General features: G+C 40.1%; 1 protein-coding gene and 1 long non-coding RNA gene across 6 annotated transcripts in view; one reads left to right on the plus strand and one right to left on the minus strand.

The window, feature by feature from the left end:
- Window positions 1-4,864: 4,864 nt before the first annotated feature.
- Window positions 4,865-20,909, minus strand: LOC135180504 (uncharacterized). Of its 3 annotated transcripts, none has more exons than XR_010304463.1 (6): window positions 20,599-20,909; window positions 19,212-19,415; window positions 18,103-18,171; window positions 8,356-8,459; window positions 7,846-7,951; window positions 4,865-5,246 (listed from the first exon to the last, which is right to left on the minus strand). It is a non-coding gene; the product is annotated as an uncharacterized LOC135180504 (long non-coding RNA). The 3 variants fall into 3 exon arrangements; XR_010304462.1 differs by lacking the exon at window positions 4,865-5,246 and adding an exon at window positions 6,581-6,787; XR_010304461.1 differs by lacking the exons at window positions 4,865-5,246; window positions 7,846-7,951; window positions 8,356-8,459 and adding an exon at window positions 15,730-15,830.
- The window catches only part of SHISA9 (shisa family member 9), a 184,243-nt gene continuing 183,020 nt past the window's right edge, over window positions 19,911-21,133 (plus strand). Inside the window, exon 1 of one of the 3 annotated variants that reach the window (XM_064152968.1) lies at window positions 19,911-20,019. The gene's annotated coding sequence lies outside the window, so the exon portion shown is untranslated. Of the gene's footprint in view, window positions 20,020-20,221; window positions 20,394-20,777; window positions 20,799-21,133 lie in introns of those variants that run through there. The other 2 variants (XM_064152967.1, XM_064152969.1) reach the window with 2 other exon arrangements.

Genomic DNA, 21,133 nt, shown 5'->3' on the forward strand with positions numbered 1-21,133 from the left:
CGGTGCCTGGGCGCGGGCGGGTGCAGCTGCAGCCCCCGTGGAAGCATCGCAGCGGCTGCGCAGGTGGCGGAGAGTGGGGTCGGCTTGAGCGAGGGGTTTGGGCAGGGACAGGGGGAGAAGTTGTGCTAGGAGAGGCGGGGGACGGTCCTGGAACGGGAGGGATGCTGTGGAGTGGCTCCCGGTTCCGCCATGTTCCGGAGCCAGCGCAGTGACATGGCGGCGCGGGCGGACAGGCCTGCGGGTGGAAGCGCAGCCTCTGGAGACGGAGCTTGCCCCAAAGTCCTCAGGGGTTTAAATTAATAAGAAAGTAGTCGATCTGCTTAGTTTTCAACTTCTGCTTAACCTGTGACCTGAGGTGAACTGACGTCCTCTCCAACCATTTGCAGTCTTCCCATGTACCTTGAGGGCATGTGTTGGAGGTCAGGTTTCCTCGTAGCGTTAACTGCAATCACAAAGTTAGACATTGCCACCAATTGCTCTCAGAAAAAGAGAGAGAAAAAATAAATGAGGAAATAAACGGCACGGTGTTTTTCTGCCCTCCATTGCCTGCTCTCCTTGATCCCAGACACCTTCAGGCCGGCCCTGCCTTGCCCAGGGGCCGTGCCCATTGCTGCACAGAGTGGTGGCAACCGTGTCCGTTTTTCTCAGCACCAGGCTCCACAGTCAGGTGATGACTGAAATACATGGCTAACCCTTGCACGACAGTGTTTGCTTAACGTTTTCCTTGGCCCCTTTTGACATAGGAATAGAGGAAGGGTAATACAGTTGCAATTTCCCAGCAGGTTGGCCAGGACCCTATTCCTCTGCCCTGTGTGACATGCAGAGTTCAGAGTACCTCATTATTCGTCTTGTGAAATCAGTAGCAAAGTGCTAGATAAGGCTCCTGTTATCAAGTGAAAACTACTCCTATGGCTGGATTATTTTTCCATCTGTAAAATGGGAGTGTTATTATCCACAAATGAAAACTGTTTTATTTCTGCTTGCAAACTGCTTGATGTTCATTACACAGAAAGCACTAGAAGATTTTTCTTTTTTTTGCACCAATTCCCCTCTTTATAGGCAGCATTTGGTGCATTAAACAAATAAATACTAAAGAGCATTTTTAACTCACATGTGCAGCCTATCTAAATAGCCTAAATGATCTTAACATGTTCATAGAAACAGGTGATTGTGGTCTAACGATGAAGCTGCTATGATATATAACAGCAATTGGCTTCAGCATGCTAAGATATTTTTGACCTTTACTGTTTCTTTCCCATTTTCTTTTCATCTGCTTAATAGTGCTGAGCAGTCACATGCCAGAATATATGATTGCTGCATGACTTCAGCTGCACTCTGGATGAAATTTGCCAGTTAAATACCATCAAGATCAGGCCCAAAAGTACAGAGGGAACATAACTGTTTTGGTAAGACAGCGTACGGTAGTTTTGTAGCAGAAGGACGTGAGCTTGTGATCAACATAACTTTGTTTTAACCTGGGTATGTTGCTAAAGGCAACCATTTTTCTTAAGCCAAGTTATGCATGTCTGGAAGACTGAATCAGACCTGGCAGAGATGTAGATTCTAAGATCTTCTAGATTTATCTAAGTTTCTGTAATTTCACAGCTCCTTTTCTAGGCATGTGTAGGGAGCTGTCCTACAAAATTCTGTTGTCAGAGCTTTTTGCAGGATGGGTCACAGATGAGACTTGGGATGCTCAGGTCTTTCTAGGTGATGAGTACTGTGAGTATGCAGGGTGCTTATGTTGCCTTCACTTCAAATGGAATCTTCTGATACTACATCACCTTGAGTATTCTCTGCTGTGATAAGGATGCCAGAAGAAATTTCCATTTTGTAATTTACAGACATTTTCTTCTGATTTTTCAGCCTGAGTGCAGAAGTGTTTTCATCTGCAGAAATAAAGGAAGATTTGCATATAAACATGAGAACTGAGGCTGTGGAGTGTGTGTGCAGGAGGGGGATTTCTGCTCTCTCCTGATTCTTTTACTCTGCCAAATTTGAAACAGGCATTTTTGAAGCCAAGACTGTGGACTGAATGCTATACAGCTAAACTCATTTTACTATGACTAAATCGTTTCAAGTTACTAGTGATCCATGTTAGTTTAATTATAGATTTTCATGGACTTACTCCAGATGAAGCCTAGATAAAGCAACAAAATTTTGTCATGGGACTTGAATTATTATACAAAGTGTCATGAATATAATGACACTGAATAAGTAATTTGCAGTACCACGTATCTGGTCTTTATAATTATAGGGTATAAATTAGGAATAACTTTCAAAAAGTTAGTTTGAGTATACAGGAAAAAAAATTCCCATTCTGGAATAGCATGCAGTGTGTATTGAAAGTAGGATAGCTAAAAACTGAGAAATGGAGGCATTGAAAAGGAAATGCTTATATAAGGTTTAGCTAGTAATGACTATGATTATCATCGTGCAGATCTGAGGAGTCCAGATCTTCTAAGATTTATTCTAGTACACATTAGATTACGCTGCAATTTTTTACAGTTCTTACAGTTGGGAAGTTCTGAAATATCCAGTAGTAGACAGTCTTATTTTTTTTGCTGTAATTTAAATTATGATTGTATGCACTTTCAGAGACCTAATAAAACAAATGTATAATTCTAATATTTGCTATCTCTGATGAACAATTCATAGAAACAGCAAAATAGTCAAAGCAGGCCTTGAAGAAGGAAATCCTTTCTCTGTTTTCAGCAAGTGACAAAAAGACAACAAATTGCAAAAATGGAAGAGTACAAAAGGTGAAAAGGACAGAAGAAGCCTGGTCTAGACATTGGAATTAAAATTACAAAGAACATGCAGATTTGAAACTAAACCATTTTAATCTTACACATACAATAGAATGACTACCTGCCATCTGGAAGTCAGGGAATCCAATGAAAGTTAGAGGTGTAAACAAGACACACAGGATTATCAACATCTGTTTTCAGTGCATGCTGATATATATGAGTCCTTGAGGGGTAAGTTAGAAGAAATAATAGGAATTAGCAAAACCTGATATAAAAAGGATCACATCATTGTGTGTTTGAAGACAGATTTAACACACACTGAAGATTATGCATACAATGCATCAAGTCAGTTTTCTGTTAATCTCTTCCAGCTCTCATAAATTCTATATCAGGACAGCATTCCTAGCATATATAACATATTGGAAGGTTTGGCATGTGATACCCTTCCTGTTCTTCTCCCCAGAACAACTAATGGATGATAATAAGTTTTGAAAATCCAGTGGTATCTCATACTAGCCCACTGTGTCTCTACCTCCTGTTTCACTGCAGAGAGCAAAAGACTTCAGAGTGTCATTGCCAGTAGAAAAAAACTGAGCAATCTGAGCCAAAACATTACAGATTATGATAAAACTTGAAGTCTGTTCCTTTGACATCAGATACAATCATAAATTAATTAAAACACTAAAGTGCACTATTTAAAAAAGGTCCTGTTAGTATTTGGTCTTGATGCCAAATGGCTTTTCATTTTCAAAGTGCCATAAAACAATATCAAAAACATTTTAAATATTTTGCCCAAAACAGCTTAAAAAGACTGGTTGACTGGGACCAATATTTTGTTGCTAGGAAGGGAACAATGATGACTTTGATTACTTCCAAAGTTAAGAATCCACAATGTAATTGATTTTTATCTGACTCATTTAGTGTGGGCAGGCTCCATTTGTTCAAGAAACCCGTAATATATTCCTTGAATCACTGTAACTATGAGAGATCTAAAAGTTGATGTAATGAGTTAAAGACACTATTTAACTCAGTTTGTTTTGCACACTGAATTTGCATTTCTGACACAGATACAGGCTCTATATCTATTGGTTGTTTTGAGGTCCAATTAATTTTGTGTGCTGCCAAATATTCAAGAATTCTGCTTGACTCAGAGTGCCTCTGATTTTAGATTTCCCTATCCCAAGATTTCATTTTCAGGTACACTGAGCATTTGCAACTTTCACTGAATAATTAAGAGCTGGGCTGCCAGCAAATTTGGAAGTCATGACCAGTAGTGACACCAGTGAATGAGACAGCTAGACGAGAAGAAACTATCCGAACTGATGCATGTTTTTCAGACATTAGGTATGAACTCCCGTGGGTCTTTGGGTCATGAGTTTCTATTGAAAGTGATTGATAAAGAGAAAATGCATAGCAGTCCAGCAGGGACAGAGATAGGTGAAAAAGCCAAGGTTTTATTTGAAGCACACGTTTCCAGAATTATTGCCTATTATGTAAAATGTATGCTCTTGCTTCTCATAAAGACTTGTCTAGTCATGAATGACAGGGAATTAGGCGTTTAAATAGGTAAGAAGAAACTATTCCGTATGTGTATGTGTGTATGAGTGTGTATAGTTTGAGTACTACAGGCTTCAGGTATATACTAATAGACTTAGTCTAAGAAAATCTAGATTTAAGAGCTTTTAATTCACATCTAGATCTCAGATTTGAACTTACTGGACTTATCTTTAAGATTTTCCAAGAGAATGCAGCAATTTAGTAGAAGAAACAGTATTTAGTTTATGCAACTATGCTCATGATTCTCAGATTCCTTTCTGTTTCTCTGCTGATAAATGACATTTTATTAGGGGAAAAAAAACAAACCACAATGCACAAAACCAACTAAACAAAACAAACAAACAAAAAAAAAACCCGAAAAAACCAAACCCAGATGATCATTAACTACAGTTATTATTTCTGCCAAAAAAAAACCCTCAAACCACCATCAATCTTTCAAGTATTTAAACAAACAAACAAACAAAAATAAAATCAAAACCAACAAACCAAAAACCAGTCTGAACATTTAGATGTTTTTGCAGTTGGGCATGCAACAAGGACATTATTGTTTTACTATTACATTGCTTAACTCAAGATGCATTGCCAAAGTACTGGACAAATCATTTTGTCTGTTAGCCTAAAGCAGCAAGTTCTGTTTTAGACTGGAAAAGCCCATTTTTACATTGCAGATAAACATGCAAACAACTTGGTTGTTTTTTTTTGATAAAATGATGCTTCCTTTTTCATCCGTTCTTGCATAAAGAGAATTCATCCTCTTTCATAGAGGGGGAATTTTTTTTTGGTCACCTCAATTTAGCAGGCAGGCTCTTTGCAGCTCACTTGTTGAGTGAAGTATTTATTTAAGAAGCAGATGTACATCACCATTGTGAGGTAACAGACTGGGCAGACTGACATTAGAGTACTCTGAGAAAAACAGTACACCTGGAGATTGCAGAAAAACTCTGAAAGAGGAACCAGAGTCTTAACACTTTGCGAAGTTGTGGCTTCTGCCACAGAGTGAGGTTTGACACCACAAAACTGTCTGCTGTGTAAGTGGAAACTGTAGTTATACATTAGTCAGACAAGTAAACTCTCTTGTTGATTTGGCTTCAAGGGTCTCAGACTACCACTGCTCTTTCCTCAAGATACAGCCATACCAATAGATTGCGTCAGTAGGAGAGGATCTTAATCTGCCACAGAGAATTATTTCTGTCCTATAAAATCCTCATAGAAGTCTTCTATACACTGGTATTCACTTGTGTTGTGTGCCAGATTTTGCATGTGAAATAGATTTTAAATTTGACTTTACCATCTGTGATGTCACTAATATAGCAGTCACTGAACTTCCTGAAACAGGATGACTATGAACGATGAATCTATTTTGCCACAGATTTCTATAAAACAGGGTTTTGTTTCAGTAATTAAATTGGAGATGAACAAAGAGGGTACTCTGGGAAAAACATAGATTAATTTAAGCATAAATGACCCATTTAAGTTTGGGGTTTTTTTCGCTCAAGTAATTACTGAAGAAAATTAGTTCAGAGCCTGATGAAGGAAGCTGAATAGGTAATTATTGCTATTACAAACCTCTTAAATTGTATGAAATGCGAAAATTCAACAGTATTTGTTTTTTTTGTGTTTTAGTGTGGACTTTCTTTCAGCTATATCTAGTACTTTTGTTTCTCAGAACTTCAAGGACCTTTCCCTTTCTATTAATGATAGCATTAGGTAACCAGAGGGATCCATTTTTCAACAGTATTATCTCAGCAATAAATTACATTTTCCACTTCTCTCAGGTTCCTGGTCTAGACCTGAAGGTGTTTTACAGGCCTTGGGTACAAAGAGATAAAGATCAAATCTGGACACAGGTAGAAGCACAGAGAAGCTGATTTATGAGTGAAGACATATCATGCACTACAAAGCTTCTACTTTCAAAATTAGTAATAGATGAAGACAAGACTGCATGCCCTTTATGGCAAAATTAATCCACCTGTTTTGTACTAGCTCTTCAACTACTGTCTTCACTCACTGTGTTTGTGATGATCATTTTCAGATTTCTTCCATTTGTACTTACTCATAACAACTAAATCAAGGACAACAAACACTGTGTGTATTCCTACAGTGGTGTATTCAGACGGGTGTAAATTGCCACATTTTTCAAGTCTCTATTACAAATGCAACAAAGTCCAGTGTCCAAATGGAAAAAGAGCAGGATTTAATTGACAAGAGAAAAGTGTTTTCCCCACTCTTTAATTTTTTTCCTGTTTTCAAAACAATGGAGAACTTTGTGGAAATACTGATTAGTCTTACTGATACGTTCACAGATTTGCTGAAGGATCACAATAAAGATATGTTCCCTGTACAGCAGGCAAAATCAATTATCTGAAGTGCTCCTTCTCCGGCTGATCTGGAACCATTAAAGGTAATGTTGATGTTTGCTGGTTAGTTGAAGGCATTTGCAGTAGGAAATGTGTAAAAGCTCTCTTCAGTACACCAGTAGGCTAAGAATGAGAAAAGTGCTGTGTTCAATGTTTAGCAGATTTACTCCCTGGCAAATGTAGCCAGTGGCCTTGTGAAATGTACTGCTGCCCACCCTTTTTTGCTTCAGAATGTAGCTTCATTGTAGCTTTACAATTACGTAAAGCTAAGACCCTACTGCTATGAAGCCAAGTGAGACTTGTTCAACAAGCATGGTGGATTTATGGAATGCTGCTGTTCAAAAGTGGCTCTGAAAGTGTGAAAATTATATAATGCCAGTCCACAGAACTGGAGAGACTGAAGATCATTTGTGGCGATGCACTCAACAAGCAAAGATGTAGCAAACCATGTTTAACCATGACATGTTGACAACACCTGTCTGACAACAAACAGCCTGGCTAGAAACATATGGTCCTGAACTTATGCAATGGTCTTACTTTGTAGAAAGCTGCTGGAATGAATGATAAAACAGGACAATCCTAAAAATAGTCAAGTGTGATTAACATCTTTTTTTTCGCACACAGTGGGATGGATTCATCAACCATAACAATTTTTTGAATAATTAACTTTGCTGAATTTTTAATAAAAAAGCACAACATTCACACAGTGCAATTATTACAGTGTGAAACCCATTTGAATTAGAACAAGATAACTTTGTCATTGGTAGGTAAATGTTCTTCTCCCCAGGTTCAAGGAATTATGTGCCTAACGTTCTCTTGCAGCGTGCAGTACAAGCTTCTATTAATATTGTATATATAGCTGAACATAAGGTATGGAGGGAGTATTTAAAATGTTTAATTATTCAAATGAAGGAATTAATTGATCATGCCTTTTTTCAGTTCCACAATATTTCTAAACATTAGAAGAACTTAGCATGCTAGGAAGAATGTAATAAGTGCCAAGGAGGAAATAAAACCTAAAATAAGTGGAAACCAAAAGCCTTCCTAACAACTGAAGCTACAGCATCCACATTGTATATGGTGTCATTTGGAGCTACATGCACAAATCCAAAACATTATATGTTCCTGTGGATTTGGGCTCCTGAATGGAAGGAAATTGGGTAAGAAATATATGAACTTACCATTCCTAGTAGAGCGTAGGCTGGTGGAGTTTGCATATTAAAAGTGAAGCCAAGACTCTTGCAGAGACAGCAAGATTGCTGATTAGTGTTGGTATTTAGCAATTAACTGTAATATAAAGAAAATACAAATATACTTTTATCAGCTTTTAATTTAATCTGTAGCACACGCAAATTCACAGTAAGATGAGTGGTTATCCACCTGTCTCTTCCCTATAAATATTTTTTATGTTAGTATCTTAGCATGAATGGAAATAATCTTTTCAGGGAAAAGACACATCAGATTCAAGTGCTTATAAATGCAGTATAAACCTTTGATCTTTGTTTAGGTTTAGCCTTCCAAGAGATGTCTTCTTACTCTCATTTCATGATGAATTCCATAGTTCAAAATGCAACCTTTTGAGTTGCAGATATCATAGGAATTGTATTGTACTCAAAAACCTTGTAGAAAGACCTTGAATGTGAACAAGGTGACCTGTTTAGTGGATGAGAAAAAGGCTGCATGTCACTTACCTGGACTTTAGTAAAGCCTTTGACATGGTTTCCAACAGCATCTTCTTGGACAAACTGGCTGTCTATGGTTTGAACAGGCACATTCTTTGCTGGGTCAAAACTGTCTGGAGGTGAGCAGAGTTAAATCTAGTTAGTGGCCTGTCACAGGTGGTGTTCCCCAGGGCTTGGTATTGGGGACAGTTCTGTTTAGCATCTTCATCAATGACCTTGGCAAGGGGGTTGCGTGCATCCTTGGTAAGTTTGCAAATAACACCAAACTGTGTGGGAGTGTTGATCTGCTGGAGGCAAGGAGAGCTCTGCAGAGGCATCTGGACAGTCTAGATCAATGGGCTGAGACCAACTGTATAATATTCAACAAAGCTAAGTGCTGGGTCCTACACTTGTGTCACAATAACTGCAGGCAATGCTACAGGCTTGGGGAAGAGTGGCTTGAAATTTGCTTGGCAGAGAGGGATCTGGGGGTACTCTTTCCTTTGAAGGTGTCTAACACTATGTTCTACAGAAAGAGATTAAGTATCTGAGTCTGCATCTGAGATTCTTCTCTGAAAAACAGGGATTATGGAAAAACAGGCATTTGGAACAGAGTAACTGGCTTTTAGGAAAAATCATATCTATGTATGCATTATATATTATATGCATATTTTGTGTATAAAACTTGTGATTGCTAAATCTGATTCAGTGTGTGAAGATCTTGATGTAATATGCCTGCTTGACATACAACATGTGATGTAACACTCTCAAGCTACACATCACTACAGTATTTAATTCTGCATATGATAACCTTCTTTTATTCCTGACTCCAAAATGACAATACCTTTTGAACTTAGTTTTTAGGTGATCCTACCTAATCTCATCTACCACTGTATTGTCTGATTACTTCTGCAAAAAGTATTCAAGACTTCTGAGTTAGTGGGAATTTATCACTGCTGAACTTCTGGCAAATTAGCACTCATTGTTAAACTTTTAAGCATACCTAGATGGAGATCTCCACGTTCCTTGCCAGAACAGACTGATGGGAAACAACTATTCTGTTTGCCTCTCTAGAAATCTTTATACCTAATTTGGCTCAGTAGGTCAGAATAACTGGAAAACAGGTTAGTTTATAGATATATTTTCAGGCAAACTATAGTAAATGTTTAAATATCATTAAATATAAAATGTATAGCCATTTAAAAAAAAGGTATTAATGCAAGTTAATTAGTAAGGAGGAGGAGGAGAATCAGCATAAAAACCGCATATAATTTTTTCTGGCCTAGGTCTTTGTTTCAGGATTTACTTAGCACTGAACTGTTTGTATAAGGCTAAACTTGTTTCCAGTGTAGATTTTGTAAGCTAAACTGTAGCAGATATCTTCCCACTGTGCATTTTAAGGCACTGAGAGATCTGTACATGGTCTGTTCATGCATTTGCTATGCTACAGTACTTGGAAGTCCGTCTACCGTAAATAAAGATGGAAAGCTTGTCTAGAAACAGGATGGGAAGCCCTGACCTGAAGAAGCATCTGTTATCTTGCTGTCAGCCAGAAGTAATGATATCATAAACAGACTGACACTAGAATTTCCAGTCATTCCTCCTGGCTTCCAAAGCCAGAAGAAGTCTGTGTAGTTCTGGTGTTGCACTCTATTTTTCCCATTTGGATCCTAATTGAGCAACCAGATGCCCTTTGTCCTAATAAAAAGATTGATCTTTTTTTTTCACTGACATCCATCAGAGAACACTGGCTTTTAAGGCTTTTGCCAGGTTTGCTTAATTGGGCTCTTTGGATGAAAAAAAAAGATAGCATAAGGCTATGCTAGTAGTCTCAAAGCTCTGATTTTCACACTTTAGCACTAATTTGCTTCTAGATAAACTTTGGTTAATCAGATTTCTGCAACTCAAGCAAACAGTGAAATTCACCCTTGATGAAAGGAGCCCTGGTCCCATTTAGATCCATTAGAGTTTAATCTGCTAATACTCTCCCAGCACTTACTACTTTATCCAGCTTTTGAGGTGTAATTGTTTTGGAAGTGTCCAGGTATGTACACAGACAAAGGATTTTAGTAACTTAAAATCCATTCAGAATTAATTTGTCAGTGAAAAATGTTTTATGCTTAACACAATATACTGAATAACAGATTTCTAAGCCTTGGAGGCTGGCATCTAGTTTCCCCACCAAAGCAGTTCTTCCACTTACTCCAGAGAATAGCTGGTTCAATTTCTGCAGGTGAAAGATTAGCACCTTATCCGTACCCATTCAGACTCTGCCTTATAACACTGCCAGCAAGGACACCAAATAACACAACAGGCAATGGTAATCTTGTACAATGCAGCTGTTAAGAATCTGGCTGTTTAAAAGAGCAATGTTTACTATTCATGACTTAAGAGTTGAGCAAATATCTTGAGAAGGTTTTGTGAACCAATGAGGTTGCTGTTATTTTTCACACTTTTCCTTTCTTGGAGAAAAGATAATTAGAGTATTTCTGGGTTCTTATATAGTCTAGTCAAGCAAGTATTTATCTTAGCTTCTAGATTAAAGAAGAAACAGCCACCAAACAAAAACCAAATCCAAACCTCTCATCCTTGTGCAAGTCCTGTGTAAATAAAAAAAAAAAGTGCAAAGTAGAAATTAACTTAGAGAACTTTCTGTTTGAGCTTCTGACCAATGAGCAAACATAATACTGTTCTGGGTAAAACTTGCTTGAGGTGACTGAGCAGGTAGAGAGGTATATGAAATAAGTTTTTGCCAAGAAGGAGCACTCACATTAATTTATCAGCAAGGATTATAGAGGACTCTTTTATCAAGAGAATAATATATGTTATGAGTGTCGTTTCTGAAAAAGTACCTCTCATACAGTCCAGACTACAACAAAGTGAAGAGAGCATTTTGCAGTTTCTGCAAGTAAAATTGTAAAGACCAATAAGACTCAAAAGATTTTTAGGACAAAATCATAAACTTCTTGTGGTGAGCACCATGATGTGTGGGGGAGGATGGAGAAGTGCCAGCTGAATCCATCATCTATCCTGGCAATTAGACTGTGTTCATCACCATGGTATCAGAACACCTTTACAAGCTCTAAGAGTAATTGCAGTAAAGGATCTCTGGTTTCTTCTCATGGCCTAGGAGGGATGACTCTGTTATTCTCATTACTATAATTGTGGAACAAGTAGGTGAAGAGATGTTCCATTTTAATCTTAAGAAGATGAGATTTGTAATTCTTCCAGGATCATCAGGGAATGAACTCCACAGCTGTATGCCATCTGCCAAGAAAATGTTACCTATTCATAGTACGGCGCTAACTATTCTCTTGTCCCAGAGGAATGCAGCTGTAGTGAAAGGTCGTGAAATCAGCGAGAACTGGCTTTCATCCTCTTACATTGGCAGGGCACAGAGAAGTTGCTTAGGATGGATGTAGGCAGGAAGATTTAGTATGCTGCTGATTTTATTGGCTTCCACGGTAGTGCAGGCAGTTTCCCACAGCATATGTGCTGGAGAGCTGTCCTTACCACTCTGCCAGCAGAACGTGCCTCATCAGGGCTTCAGTGTTCTCACGGACATAGAGACCACAGTTCTGTCTGAATAAGTTTTGAACAAAATATATAGTTATCTGCACTGGAGCCTAAAGGTGCATTGAATGCAAAAAATATTATTTCTTTAAATATTTTAACATTCTCTCATATAGTGAGCATCAAAACGTGGTTGAATTGTAGAATCTTTGTTGCTTTTGTCTTTATCTTTTTCTGTATGCTTTAATGTTAGATTGTGAGTTTGCTTTCACTGTGAATAACACTAACATAAAATGAGCACACTGAAACAAATGGAATTTTATGTTTTATTAAAAAAAAAGAATAAATTAAAATCTTGGTCTTTGGAGTGGAATTTTCACTCAGTTGAATTTAATGGTAATATTCCTGTTAACACTAATAATACCTTTTCCTTTGCATACAGTGTCAATAAGTAATTAAGGATAGCAAACAGATCTAATACTAAAAAAAATCCTTTGCAATGAGATAAAAGACTGAAAACTGGATTCAATTTCAGGCTTTCATGAAGGATCTATTTCTGATCTTGCTGTGCAAGTGGTTTTTTTAAACTTGAGCTAAACATTTTGACAGAAACAAGTGAAATAATTGGGTATTATGAGATATCTGCCTTTTTTCACTTATGGTCATTTTTTATGTTGAAATGCTTGCATGTTTATGTAGGAAAGTGATCCCATTGTTCATCCATCTAAATTATGTGTTTCTTCATCATATTATTAAGGCTCACATCAACTGTTCTAGTTGGCATAGAAATTACATGCACTTTTAAAAGTTCTTTTTATTTTTAAAGAATAATCATTATATTCACAGGGAGAATTTGTTAAACTGTAAAAAATCATACTTAAGACTTCAAGGTGTATATAAATTACAAAATTGACTTTAAAGAGGCCAGCTTTTTGTCAAGTGTATGGGAGTGAATGACAGACTAATTCACACACACATGAGATTTTGAGTTGTGCTTTTACCGAGTATTCAGTCACACTTAGCCCTATATATGTATATATTATTTCCATATTATACAGAAGTAGTTCTTTTGCAAGTTCTTTACATATTACTCCAATGTTACTTGCTTATACAAATATACAGATCAAATAATCAGTACTAAAAACTACACTCAGGTGCCAGTGTTCTGTATTAAAAATACGTTTAATCTTACTGCACTCTGCAATAATGCCCTATGTTTGTGTTAAGAAGCAGATTAAATATGTTACAAACTTGAGACTGTATTTAGCAGGTTAAACTGCTGATCTAAGTAAACACAACAACAAAAAGATACCACTAGAACCTGCTGTCAGCATCTTTTTGCACCACTTCTCAAAACTCCCTAATGTTCATTTCACATTACAGTTAAAATCTTTTATTTGTCCTATTACTTATCCAGCTGTGAGATCACTGCACTGTCACAATAATAAAAAGGCAAATAAATGTTACAAAACTACAAGGAGTAGGAAAAAAAAAAGAAGAAATTGTGAAAAAACATTCTGTTACATGTTATTTACTTTAAGCCTTTACTTTCCAGTTAACTATTGACAATATGAAAATAGCAAGGAGCCTGGATTGATGTCTTTACATTCAAGACAAGTATAAAGGAATACCTGCATAGATGTTCTAGATAGATATTCCACACATGTAGGTATAACAGAGTTGTACTGTGCAGAGAAGTAATAGCAATGAATCTGTTTAACATCATCAGAATATTCTCCAGAAAGAAAATATATGAAATAGCATTTACTTTTCCACCTTGAGATTGTCATGGTTTTTTGACCCATCTCTTGTTATATATGGTTGATGATTTCTTCTCACTGGCTATCCTGCTAGAGGACAGAGAAGCAAATCCCTTTGGAGCCAGCTTTCATACTGCTCTTTACAGTGGCTGTCAAGTGGAGTCAAGAAGGGACAGTTGTTACCATCTGTCTAAAAGCATGGTCTGGAATGTATTTGTGCACGTCAACAGTTTTCCAACATATGTGCCTAAATTTAGTCTCCGAGTTCATTATTGGGCTGGTGATTTCAGTGTAAGCTGTGATTATTCAGCATCCCTTGAACAAAATCACCCAGTGTAGTTTCCATTTTAAATCAGTGGAGAGATGGTTGTTGAATTTAGTAGATGCTAAGTTGGGCTGTGGATATTTAACCTTTGGCAACTACACTTGACAATCTTGGTCAGCCATAAGTGAATCTGATAACCAGATGAAAAACTGCAATGTCATATAATCAAAAAGAAGCATCACAGAACTCAGATCATTATTGCTTTCTCTGTACCTCTTATTTCATCTGTCTTGTGACTTACCATTTTAAAATTCCTAGCATCTTTTAACAGTTAGCATCCTTTAAAAATGGAACTGTCAGAGAAATTTTCTTCTTCTTAAATCTGAAAGTTCCTACATCTATATATTATTGCTATATATAAGATACAAAATACATCAAGCCTCAGATGGGCATGTTATGACAATGATATGGAGAGACATCATTGAAGCTTATTATCAGGGAGGCACACTAAAAAGGTCTAATGTTGAGTAAGAACTTTCAATTTTGGTTGCCTTACAGTACATTTTGGAAGACATGCAAAGTACACTGTGGCTAAAGCCTCTTGTTAGTTAAGTAACATAATAACTTCACATCTCTGTGAAGAGCATTCTTTACTTCTGAGGTTAACAGCTCATTTGTATAGCCCTTGAGAGTTAATAGTACTAAAAATGACAAATCGACTCACTAATTTGATGACTTCTTGTTATGGCTTCTATTTGTGGATGTTCCAGGTCTGAAGAATGCCCAGTTCTACACTAAAACTTATCTTCTTCTTAATCTCAGTGACTGAGGATTCAGACAGCAGAGCATTAAGACATTTTTCTCTGTTATGTATCCCCTTCTATGTCGAAGCAAAGCTTCTCTATGCTCAGACACAGTATACACCCTATTATACTGACTTTAACCTTGAGCATTTTTAATGCTATTTTAGGTCTGTATAGAAAGGCTTCCTCTTGAAAAAAATTATCTTATGAGAACAAACACAGTTGGGTTTTCAGTTGGAAGGATACAAAAGAAGTTCCTTTTTTTTGATCCTCTCTAGCTTTTATTGTCTTTTCTTTTTGTTAACAAGACATAAAGGTTTTGTTGGCACAAGTTTGGAATGATCTTCTTTGTCAGTTGCAGCATTCCTCAGACGCCTGGCCAGTCGTTCCAGATCGAATTTCTATGGCAGTCTGATTTATAACATGCAAAAACATACCTTGTTCACAGGTACTTGCAACAGTGTTACAGATTAAAAGTAATGTCAGTTTTGCCAGATAGAAGCTGACTCGGTTTTCCTTGTTCAGAATCAGAGAAACAGCTGTGCAACAGGCAAACCTGAGGCAACAACTAATTTTTCAGTTAAATGGATGAAAACTGCTTTAGACATCTTTGTAATTGTTTTCCACTCCTGTGTATTGAAGGTGTTTGCAGTATACATGTGGTTTCTTCTTATGTATGTGAAATTACTCCATTTACCTTCTAAATTTATATGAATTTATCTGAATTTCCTTCAGATTCAACTCAAGCTATAAGAACTCTCAGGATTTTTTTTGAAGTCCACTCCAAATGTGAAGGCTGTTACTGCCTGCCTCAGCCCCAAACTCTGCAAATACTATCGTTTTGATTTTACAAGACTGAAGAGAAAATATTGGGTGATAAAAGTAATTTCTAAATCACAGAATTGCAATAAATTACCTTCTGCCTCAGTGAGGCATGAAAACAAGTCTCTCATGTTTTTTTCATTCATGAAGTACCTCCTAGCTCATTAAGGTCTCTTGATGGTGATTCCTTTACTTTGTGGAAAGTGTATTTTCAGACTTGAAGGCAAGAGCTACAAAACACTCAAAGTTTGTAAGCTTATTTAGTTAAAGCTGCTATGAATCCATGAAATCATAAGCACCAGCTCATTCTGTCCTGGTCTGTATATGCAGGTTTTTTCCCTACTGAAAAGGAGAAAGGTTAGTTTAAAAGGTGCATGCTCCAAAATTCTAAAAGGGGAAATATATTTAGTGTCCACACACTGCAGACTGAGATTTCACACATTGCTGCACTGATACTAATGATTGCAGTTACTGGCTAAAAGAAGAAAGACTTTGGAAGTGTTTGCTGTGTAATTGAAAGAACTGTCTAGATTCAATTGTGGTTTAAGCACCCAATAATCCTAATAGCGGAAGGCATACTCCTCACAGGAGAATGGCAAAACTTAGTAATTCCAAACAATTAGGACTGTCTGATCTGTGCTGATTCAAGAATGTGGAGGTGTTCAAAAGAAACTTCTGTGTCATGTCAATTCAGGGTTGTTTACAACATTTGTAAATGAAAGAACTGATTTCAGTATCTGTAAACTTAATGTTGCTTGTAACCTCCCTGTTTTACTTCTTCAAGCTCATGTCTGCTAAGGTATTTTTTCGTGTCTCAAGCTGCTCTCTGTTCACAGTAGACATCTTCTCATATTTAACTGCACTTTTAAAGACAGTGATTGCAAATGTGCTGCCAGTTGGCCTACTACAGTACAATCATCACCTCTTGTTTTCCTCCTGCAGTACATTTTGTATCTATATATCTAAATACCCTGTTACAGTATGAAGTAACTGTCAAGGAAACAGACATTGACTGCTTCATTCAAATTTCCACATGACATTTCTTATCCCAAAATACCTTTCACATCAATACTGCTTGAGATCAGACCTGTCTAGCTGTTTTTTTTTCTGACAGATATTCACAGCTTTGGAATGTCTCTTAATAGTAATTATTGAGGTATATGGTATTTCTTGGAAATTAATGATTGACTAGAAAGCTGAGTGCTCAGTAAAGGATCACAGGATGTCAGGGCTTGGAAGGGACCCAAAGAGATTATTGAGTCCAATGATCCCCTTGCCAGGGCAGGGACGTACAATCTAGCTCAGGTCACAGAGGAGTGCATCCAGATGGGCCGTGAAAGTCTCCAGAGGAGGAGACTCCACAGCCTTCTGGGGAGCCTGTTCCAGAGGTCTGTGATCCTTACAGTAAAGAAGTTCCCCCTTGTGTTGAGGTGGAACCTCTTGTGCTGCAACTTACATCCATTGCTCCTTGTCCTATCCCAGTGAGCAAGTGAAAATAGCCTGTCCCCCCCCTCCTCACACCCAGCCCTTAGACATTTATAGACATTTATTCAATCCCCTCTCAGTTGTCTCTTGTCCAGACCCCTAATCATCCTTGTAGCCCTCCACTAGATGATTCTCTCCAGCCTGTAATCAATCCCTGGGAAATACTTAGAGGTTGCATCAATATGTTATTAACAAAAATGAAACGTAGATATTGGAACATGATCATTTCAGTTGTCCTGTATTGTCTAATTGTTCTGTTGTCTTCAGATTTATCATCACTTCAACATTCAGGTTAACTCATTAATTTTCTCTCCTGGTTTTCAGCACTTTTTTATTTACATTGAAAACCCTGTGATAATCAGTTCTAAAAGTATACATACAATTAAACACAGGACTGAACATGTAACATGCACACATAAACATATAGAAGAGTGTATGCAACTTCTGCTGAGGCATGGCTATACACTGCTACAAAATTTACCAAGAAAAAATCCTCCTATTTCCTAGCTTACAATTGAACAAGTATTGACACTGATCCACGTGTCAAAGTCTCTGTGAAATTAAGCATTAAAAAAAAAAAAAAAGGAGAAAAAAGTAATAGAAATACTTGACTCTCTGTCAGGTCTGTGCTTAATTCATTTAACTAGATGGATATGTGCTCAAGTAAAGACAACTCTGAAGGCTCTAGATATCAGGAACAGTGTGGCCAGTAGGGCAAGGGAGGTTATTCTTCCCCTGTACTCAGCACTGGTCAGGCCACACCTTGAGTACTGTGTCCAGTTCTGGGCTCTTCAATTCAAGAGAGATGCTGAGGTGCTGGAATGTGTCCAGAGAAGGGCAACAAAGCTGGTGAGAGGCCTGGAACACAAACCCTATGAGGAGAGGCTGAGGGAGCTGGGGGTATTTAGCCTGGAGAAGAGGAAGTTCAGGGATGATCTCATTGCTGTCTACAACTACCTGAAGGGAGACTGTAGCCAGGTGGGGGGTGGTCTCTTCTCCCAGGCAACCAGCAACAGAACTTGGAGGTCTCTTCCAACCTGGTTGATTCTATGATCTTCTCAATTGTTTCAGAGGCAAAATACAGTTCTTATGGGATAAAACTGTAGAAAAGAAGGTGATTATTGCTTACCTTAAAGCAATGTCAAAAAGGGAATTCTTGAAAGTGGATAGCAATATTTCATGTTTCTCAGTCTGACAGCTGAAATAAATTAAAAGTTTATTGTCTGAGTTGATCAAGAGAAGCCTTATAAGGAATCATACAATCATTAAGGATACTGACCCAAAGATGTCCTCACTATTGCATGTAATAGCAATTTCTCTCAAATAAGTTTCTTGTTTCCATCATTATACTTAATGAGTTTATATTTTGATCATATAGGTGTACTTACAGCCTCATGCTATGAAGCTGCTGGTCTGGTGATGAAAGGTTTGTGCCCTAGTCTAGAACAACTCTAGTTCATTATTAGAATTCTAATTCTGGTATAGCTAAAATAACTTGACTGCTAATACAAATAACAGGCACAAGGAGTGTAACAGCTAGAATAACTTATAATTAATTAGGGTAACATGATTTATGGATTCTAGGCTTCATAATTCTGATCTAAAGTCTTATAGAGCCAAAGGATTATTTTTTTTTCCTCAAGGAGCTTTAAGTGCTTTCCTTTTTTGCCCAACTATATGCCACTTAGGGTTAGATGCAGACTGCATGGACCTGAATCCTACAAATGTAGGAGTCTAGCATAAATCCTTTGGGCTTTTTTTTAAACGTAGGGGAATTCTGAAAGAAAACTCCAAGAATTCAGTGAAACAAGACACTTTTACCATACTAGTAAGGATTAATAGCCCATAAAATAAATAAATCTTGATATTTCTGCACACGCATAGCAATGATCATGCAGAATATTTAAGGAGCTTTTTAGCAGTCATATCAACAGGGAAACTTGCATAATCTTAAGCATCTGACAGGACCGGACCTTAAATGTCTCTAGACACAATAGTAAGTATGAAACAGATTCATTTTGTGCAGTACTTCCAGCACAAACTGCATCATAAAGTGTTAAATAATAAATAACAGTGGAGAGAAGTATGCACACGAGAGGGATGATACGATTTCAGAGGAGACTCGAAAGAGGATGTTGATGAGGTGGAGGTTTTAAGAATTAAAATAAAAACCCCGCTGGTTTGGTCTGTTACTGATTGTTTTACTCTGCTGAGAAATAAAGGGGCTTTCTCACCTACCTCCTGTCAGACTGTTCAGTGGAATCATCACTGTACTTGGAGTCTATTTTTAAAAGAAGGCAAAGGATCACAATTAGCTAACTACAGCCCTCTCCGATTCCAGACGTCTGCTTTGTCCTCTGCCTCACCTTTCTGTTTATTTACCACTTATCAACTCCACCCGGAGTTGGCCGAAGTTCCTGAAGTGCAGCAGCAATACAGCACCTGGCAAGAGCAGGTGGGAGAAGGGTGAGCAGCAATCACGGCGCACACGCAGCTCACCTGGCACACGAGCCCCTCTTCCCCGGAGACACAGGTAGCCCGCAAGGCTGCAGCCAGGCTCTCACAGACGTGCTCCCCACAAAAAGGGAAGGTGCTTTGAGCACCAGCCCGCGCTGTTAAATCACGCCATAATGGGACGATTTCCTACATTTGGTGGCAGCACAGTATTCAGGAAAATGCTGTCGCTACTTGCGCAGGTCACTGCCCAACCGAAAGATGGAGACGAGAGAGTTAAGTAACAGGGTTGGGGGCTGAATCACTAAAGTCTTTCCCAGAGTCAGTTCTCAGTTTGGGGGAAGTTCTTTTGACTCTGTCTGGCAAGCAGCCCGCAGGCTCAGTGTGTCCTGTGGAGTCGGTCTGACTGGCATGTAACAACGCTTTCAAATAAGTGATGTGCAGGGGCAGCTCCTGTTTAGCAGGCACAAAGGCAGCCCCGCTCTGAAGCAGGTGCACGGGGCGCAGGTGGCGGCCGCTCACGCCTGTGGTTTAGCGGAGGCACGGCTCCATGGACACCGCCCCGCCCGCGGGAGCAGCCTGTGCCGCACAGGTGAGCGCAGCCCCGGAGAGCGCAGGCCTGCGAGGAGAGCAGCCGGCGGGAGCAGGTGCGCTCCGCAGCGGGGCAGCGGCGCCCTGCCGCCTTCGCGCGGGGCTGCCGCCCGCGGGTGCCCGCAGCGCAGGGGCTGCTCGCGCGGCCGCCAGGCGCCTCCGCGCCCTCCACGCGCCCTGGCCGGGTGCCCAGGGCGGCGCGCGCCGGCCGTTACCCCCTCAGGGCGGCGCGCGCGGGGCCGGCGGAGAGGAAGGAGCGCGGAGGCGCTCCCGCGCTTTTGGAGGCGCACCTGTGGGGAGCGCCCGGCGGGCGAGGAATCGCTTATGTAAAGGGACGGTGCCGAGCGGGACGGGCCCCGCGGCGGGACTGGCGAGGTGAGGACCGGCTCCGAGGCAGAGCTGATGGGGGAAAAAACTCAACATCGGGGGTGCTCGGGAGGGCAGAAACCCCACAGAGAGGTGTTCGGGGCGGGCAGGCCGGCGAGTAGCTCCGGGTCTACGGCACTCAGTCTCCCGCGGGCGCCTCGGAGAACGGGCTGGGCTTGCCGGGCTCCCTCGATCTCACCCGCACGCCACCCACCAAGGCTGATTTCCCCTTTGGCGGCAGCCTTTCTTCTCCGGCTAGATGCCACGGCGAGTCCGTCCAGCCTCCCGTGCTCTACCCGGGCAGCCGACGCCTCCCTCGGGTTCCCCCAGCTGCAGGCGGGGCTTGGCGGACGCCGTGGCTGGCTAAGGGAGTTTGTGCGAGACACCGCGCCGGACTCCGCAGGGGAGCGGAAGGTGGGTGCCCCCGGCGCCTGCACCAGGCAGCACGGGGAGGCTTCTCGCTTGCCTTCTCTCCTCCTTCCCGCCCCTGCAGCGTCCTCGCCTCAGCCTGCCCACCCCGTGGTCGCCTCCACGCCCCTCTCGCCAGCCCCTTCTCCCCAGCCCGCCGCGCAGCGCAGCGCAGCGCAGTGCCCCGCACTCCTGCTGCCACCTCCACCCCTCGGTCCTCCTCCTCCCGCGCGCTCCCTCTCCTGCGCACTCCACAAGTGCCGCGCGCCCGCGGGTTCCTCGGTAGCGGAACGGCGGCGGGCACTGCCCGGGGGCGGCGTCCTCCGCCCGGCGCTGGCCGG

Source organism: Pogoniulus pusillus, chromosome 13 (genome assembly GCF_015220805.1).
Source record: "Pogoniulus pusillus isolate bPogPus1 chromosome 13, bPogPus1.pri, whole genome shotgun sequence".
Classification (NCBI taxonomy): domain Eukaryota; kingdom Metazoa; phylum Chordata; class Aves; order Piciformes; family Lybiidae; genus Pogoniulus; species Pogoniulus pusillus.